Genomic DNA, 7335 nt, shown 5'->3' on the forward strand with positions numbered 1-7335 from the left:
TGTTTTTTTAACCCCACCAAGTCTGTATTATAAGCCTTGTTTCTCACCCAAATAAACAAATAGTTCTCCATTTGATACTGAGATGAGATAATTTCCTTAAAATAAAATGTTTGTTAGAGTTATTTGTTTACTTCTAGAGTTCTTGTCTAAGTCATTTAAGTGTAACAAAAAGACAATGTTAATTTTTGTTTGTCATTTCATTAAATGTCTTATTTATTTATACAGGGAAAAAATACAACATAATATGAAGGTAAAATTAAAAGCAATAGAAGAAAAAATACTAAGTACCAGTCTTTGACACTAACCAAGCTCTTAGCAATACCACTTAGGCACAATGCATCTTATTTTCCATTATCTATAAGATGAGTATGTTAATCAAGACTTCATAAGTCCCACTTAGATTTAAGTTGAACATTTTATAGTTATTTTATTAAATCGGTAAATCCACTATTAGAAAATTGTACATGTCAATTTAATTGGCTTGTTTATGTAAAACATTTTACTTTATCCAAATAGTAGCAAAGAAGTCCTTGAGACTAGGTACAAATTCCTGATCTTTTGTTTGATTTTCATCCAGCAAATGAGGCTTTTGTTTCTCGGGTTTTATCCTGGCTGTACCTATATGTTAACAAGTAAAAGAATCTTATGAAATGTTCAAATAACTAAAACATATAATAAACATATGTACATATCACAATACAGACGGTTTGTCTTGGAAAGGCAAGTGAGCTATTTTTGAACAAGCCAAAGTCAATCTAAGTAAAATGCACATTCTTCTAAAACAGTGATGTCCTAAAGAATATTGTATGATAAAGAAAAATGTCCATATCTGCCCTGTAACTATCAGCCATATGTGGCTATTAAATACTTGAAATATAGCTCCTATGAATAAGTAAATGGATTTTTCAATTTAAAACTTAAATAGCTACATATGGCAAGTGACTACAGTACTTGACAGCATAGCCCAAAAATATAAAAGCATTTGATATTACTAAATCAAATCTTTGATATTACTAAAAATATTTTGTGTTAGGAGAGTATTTGATTTCTCTGATGTTAACATGTATAATTTAGTGTTTCCAAAAGAATCCTAATAGTTATTATTTTATCATAAAATTCTATGGGGTAATACATGTATTAAATAATATTAGATAAAAAAATTTGAATATGCCTTTTTCTTTAAAAAGTTTCTGAATTCTAGATATAAAGCATTTTTAAAGAGGAATGACAAGAAGCAAAATATGTACTAATAAAAGTCTGGTACATATAAAAGAATGCTTGGCTGCATGCAGCTTTATTTGTTCAAATAATACTAGCACATGTCACTGTATGTTCACAACAGAAAGAAATGTAGACAGAAAGAATATAGTAGCCATACTCTGAAAACTGGGGACCAGGATGGAAGTAAGCAATCTACTGTTCTCTAATTTAATTAATTTTATTTCTACAGTCACCTCGTATACTTTGTGGAAAGTGTGACAATGGTATTAATGTAGACCATGCAATAACTGAGATAATAACAAACTGACTCCACCAAGTCCGCAGCCAGTGTTCATTGGCATCACAGTCTTCAATGTTTTAATAAAGGAAATAAAAACTTTCAACTATGTATATTTTATTACAAACAAAGCCATAATTAGAGAGAGACAGAGAGAGAGAGAATAAACATTTTCTGTTAATTTGTCCTGTTATTATTTGTTTTGCTAGGATTGAGTAGTTGTAAGTCCTCCAATTATGTGGTTCTCATCCTGCAGGATCCTAAAATTTTTCCTTTCAACTCCTTTTCACCTGTCCACTCAAGTGAAGAGTAATTCTTTTTCCCTCTTTAACTTTTTTTCTCCAACAGAAGCTATGCATTTGTAAGAGTATCCCACTAAATCTCATCCTTTTTTGAAATCATCCCTGCCCCTTTAAATCCTACACCCAGTTCTTTAGGGCAAGCCTGGCCCTTTAAGTTACACAACTAACATTTTATCTGGGCATCTGACCCTTTAAATCACATATACTTTGAAATCTTTTTCCTATAGTCCCTTCTCTGAACTCTCAGAGTGAACGTTTATTACCCTTCTAGTGCTCATACCAAATCACCCTTTGATAGCCTTGGCCTTCTATCTTCTGTGTGGTCTTCCTTGGTCTACCTTTGCAAACCGCAAAGCTTTGCATCGAGCCAGGTGGGATGGGAATGTAAAGGATCCTCTGCTGCAATTTGTTGGTTTTTCCCTTTTTACTCACAGTTATTTTGCAATTTCAACATTCCTTGTCTTCAATAATGCTCAGGCCATGATTTTACAGGGGATTTTCACAGTTGTGAAGTTATTTTGTTTCATTTAGGGAGGAGATTTAGGAAAGCTGATTACTACACAGCTGCCATTATCTTCAGGTCCACACACATTTAAGACCTTGTCCAACCAGCCATCGTGGGAAAATCTTCACATCCACAGGAACCACAGTTTTGGAGGTGCTCTACTGCCAGAAGAGAACTACTGCCAACAGAATCTGATAAGCAGCTTGCATATAGGTCTCATTTTTCATAGAATATGGAGAATATTCTCAGCTTTATTCATTGATGGGACAACTTTTTATCCATTGCTACATTATTCAGGGATCCACATTCCAACTTGCAATGACACAGGGTTACAATCTTGATTTTAATTATCCATTAGGCACATATATGTGAATATTCTATGCCCAGGGAGATTCAACTCCAGACAATCAATCACTAAGGCTATATGTTCCCTTATTGATTATAATATTCAGAAAATGTCCTTTTCCCCCCTCTCTTTTAAAGCATTTATAAAATTACAGTTTTTTTCATCTTTTAGAAATTTTTTTCTTTTGAACTCAGCTATGTATTCCAAATATAAGCATGCCTTATTTCTGATTATTAGTATGTAATTATTCCCAATTTGACACATAAACTCAAGATTTACAAATCAAAATGTTTTAATTATAACTGAAACTATCAAATGTATCTAGAAGAATAATTTTGCAAAAATAGCAGCTGGTTTTTGATGAATAAGTGGAGACTTTTCCAAACACACAGAAAATAATACAATAAAGCTTTAATTATTGAAACCTTACATTTTTGGCATAGGAGTAGAAAAATATATCAAGGAACAGATTAGAGATACAGAGACAAGAAGAAAGCCTATGTAAAAAGGAAATTTTAATTTATGATAAAGACAATGTTGAGTATCTGTACAAATGAAATTAATTTAAAAAAATCATGGAATGATCCATAAAGATCATCAGTACAATTAAATATCTCTTTCAGGAGAAAACAGAAATGTGTCCCATGCCTCATATTATATACAAAAGTAAACTAAAATTGGATGTTAAATTTAAATGTACAACCAAATTCAGAAAAAGACAATACAAGTAAAGAAAATTACAGGCCAATAGCCCTGATTAACATAGATGCAAAAATTCTCAACAAAATATTAGCAAACTGAATTCAACAATACATTAAAATGATCATATACCATGATTAAGTGGGATTTATTCCAGGGATGGAAGGATGGTTCAACATCTGCAAATCAATCATTGTGAGATACCACATTAACAAAATTAATAAAAAGCATATGATCATGTCAATTGATGCAGGAAAAGCATTTAACAAAATTCAACAACCACTCATGATTGAAACTTTCAACAGATTGGGTATAGAGGGAACATAAAAAGGCTATATATGACAACCCCACCTCTAACATCAGACTCAACAGTGAAAAGCTGAAAATTTTTCTTCTAAAATCAGGAATAAGACAAGTACGCCTAACATCCTTACCTTTATTCAATATAGCACTGGAAGTACTAGCCAGAGCAATTTGGCAAAAAAAAAAAAAAAAAAAAAAAAAAAAGGAATAAAAGGCATCCAAATAAGAAAAGAATAAGTAAAACTGTCTCTGTTTGAAGACGACATGATAGTATATACAGAAAACCCTAACTACTCCACCAAAAATCTATATAGGCACCAAGCCATGATACCATTCTATCAAGCCAGTCATTTCTGTTTAATGGGTCACAGAGTACCACCAGTGAGTTCTGTAATTATCATGCTGACACACTTCCTTTGTCTTATCATATGGTCTCCAGTCAAAGACAATTCTGTATGTGATACTACAGGGATGAATATGGCATCTAAGTCTTTGAATAGTGACGCTAGCATAAACACAGTAGGCAGATGTTATGAACTGAATATTTTTGCCTCCTGCAAATTCATATGTTAAGATCCTACCCTCTAATGTGATGGTATTAGCAAGTGGGGCCTTTGGGAGATGATTAGGTCATGAGGATAGTCTGCATGGATGTGATTAATGACCCAGAGAAACTTCTTGACCTTTTAGCGATGTGGGAATACAGGGAGAAGATGGCTATGTCTATGAACCAGGAAACAGAATCTCCCAAGACACTGAATTTGCCAGCACCTTGATCTTGAACTTCTCAGCATATAAAACTACAAGAAATAAATTTCTGTTTTTGTATAGCTGTCCAAATGGACTAAGATAGTATAGAAGAAAAATTCTTGCCTAGGATATGAATCTTTTCATATAAAGGCAAATTAAAAGAGGGGCAACCTAACGACAAAGTAGTAAACCTGATGACAGCTTGTCTCCCAATGAATGTGCTATACCAAGGACTCAGGGTGGACCTCTACTGTTGGCGAATTAGATACTCACATCCTAGTAAATCCTCTTGTTGACGGACTGTCCCAGTGTGAAGAAGTCCAAGTTACCACACTCATGCAAAGTCACCATTACTGTCACCAAGGCCACTTTTTCCGTGAGCCTACTGAGGAAGAGCTGGGATGGTTAGAAAGAAGAGAGGCTGACCTGACATTAACAGGATGGGTTATCTTGTCCAGCTGACTAAAGAGCTTCTTCCAAAGTACACACCTTTTACATGTGCCCATTCTAAGGGGTTCACTCACATTTTCTTTTGATTTCCCATGTTCTAATCTTATTATAAGCTCCTGGCTACCCAACCATAAATTAGTATAAATTTATACCTCAGGCCATCTCTCCTATGATAAGTGGTCAACCAGCCTGAAGTTCTACTCACTAGAATGATTTCCTGTATGCTAAGGCCACTGGTGAGTGGAGCTATAATATAGTGGCCATCTCCTTTCTCATCTCAATAAGAAAACTTAATATTCATACAATTAAACGTGTTCCTTTTCCCTGAGAATATTCTCCAATATTGTTTAAAGAAGCCAAATGACCCAGAAGTCTTACAATAACTTCTATCCCTCAGATTGATTAAATGCTGTGAATACTTAATTTCCCAGTCTGGCCCTCCCCTGGACTTAATCCCATCTACAATTTGTGATCATTTTAATAACTTACTCTCAGTAAGGAGGTTATCTGGGCATACAAATACACAACCTAGTTCTGGAATCCTAAAGCTACTTCTGATACTATTTTTGGTATCAGTCAGGATACTGATAGGAAACATAATACATTCATATTAGATAATTTAAAGAGATAGTGACAAGAAAACTATTTCCAGAGATGTGGGCAGGATTTAGGGAAATAACAAGGCACAGCACAAAATTCTGGGGCTAGCTACAATAACAAGCTGTTACCACAGGCCTGAATGTCAACTAAAACAATGCTTAATAAATGGTAATGGAAGCCTGAAAGGAGCCATGACCTTCAGAATAGGGATACAGCCAATTTGGGTACACCTCTTGCAGAAAAGGAACTAGGAGGAAAAATACCCTAGCCTTAATATGCTCCTGTCCTCTCATCTGCCAGTGCTTCTCACTGGCCAAATCCAACTGAAATCCAGAGTTAAAGAGATTATGTTGAGGCTCTCAATATAGCCTCCTGGGGAAGAGAAGAGAATAGAAGATTTTAGAAAGAAGTGAATTTAGAGAGTCAAACTAAATATATCCAACATACAGCTTATTCCCTGACACCTTCTGACACCTTATCTGCCCCCCTTTATTATATTCATCTGATAGCTACCAACACTTCATTCTGGCCAGGTAAGAGCCCAGATGAGCTGGCAGGGAAGCTAGCAGCAGAGTGTCCATACAGTATCCGTAGCAATAAATAATTAAGGAATTCGTTGGCAGCTTGACAATAAATTAAGAGGAGCTAGCTAGTTTCTACATCTCAGTTTCAATTAGTTCTCCATTTATATAAAACCAGAGTTTCAGAAATGGAGAATGGATCTCCCTATTTTCTTGTAGTGGTAGATTATACCTCCTTCATTAACTCCAACATCTTAATGAGACAACTAAAAAAGGCAAGAAGTCACTTATAGTACCACTTCACTACATAATTAAACATAACTTTAAAATACATATTTATATAGGATAAAGAATGAAATAAAGATTAGAAAAGAATAAAATATAGAATAGAAAAAGCACAGGGAAAATCAATAAAACTAAGAGCTTTTTTTGAGAGTTTTTTTTTAAATCAACAAAATTGACAAACCCTTAGCTAGAATAAGAAAAAAAAAGAGAAGACTCAAATAACAAAAATTAGAAATGAAAGAGGAGATATTACAACTGATGCCACAGAAATAAAAAGAATCACAAGAGACTACTATGAACAATTTTATATCAACAAATAACATAAGAAGAAGTGGATAAATTTCTAGAAACATATAAGCCATGAAGACTGAATCATGAAAGAATAAAATATTTGAGCAAACATATAACCAGTAAGGAAATTAAATCAGCAATTAAAAAACCTTTCAACAAAGTAGCTTGGTGCAATCATCATGGAAGACAGTATGGAGATTCCATGAAAAAACTGAAAATAGACTTAATCTATGATCCAGCAATCCCACTCCTGGGCATACATTCAGAGGAGGCTCTAATTTGAAAAGATACATGCACCCCAATGCTTACAGTAGCACTATTTACAAGAGCCAAGACATGGAAACAACCTAACAGTCCATCAACACAACAGATGATTGGATAAAGAAGTTATAATGTGTGTGTGTGTATATATATACACACACACACACACATATATAATATATAATATCAATAATGTTTATATATATATAAAATATATATATACACACAAACACACATACTATTCAGCCATAAAGAAGAATAAAATAACACCATTTGCAGCAACACGGATGGATCTGGAGATTGTCATATGAAGTGAATTAAGCCAGAAAGAGAAAGAAAAATACCATACGATATTATTTATATGTGGAATCTAAAAAAAAGTGACACAAATGAACTTTTTACAAAACAGGAACAGACTCACAGGCGTAGAAAACAAACAGGGTTATCTGTGGGAAAAGAATAAACTGGGAGCTTGGGATTTGCAGATGCTATCATACATAAAAAAGATAAACAACAAAGTCCTA

This window comes from Camelus bactrianus, chromosome 35 (assembly GCF_048773025.1).
Source record: "Camelus bactrianus isolate YW-2024 breed Bactrian camel chromosome 35, ASM4877302v1, whole genome shotgun sequence".
Lineage (NCBI taxonomy): Eukaryota > Metazoa > Chordata > Mammalia > Artiodactyla > Camelidae > Camelus > Camelus bactrianus.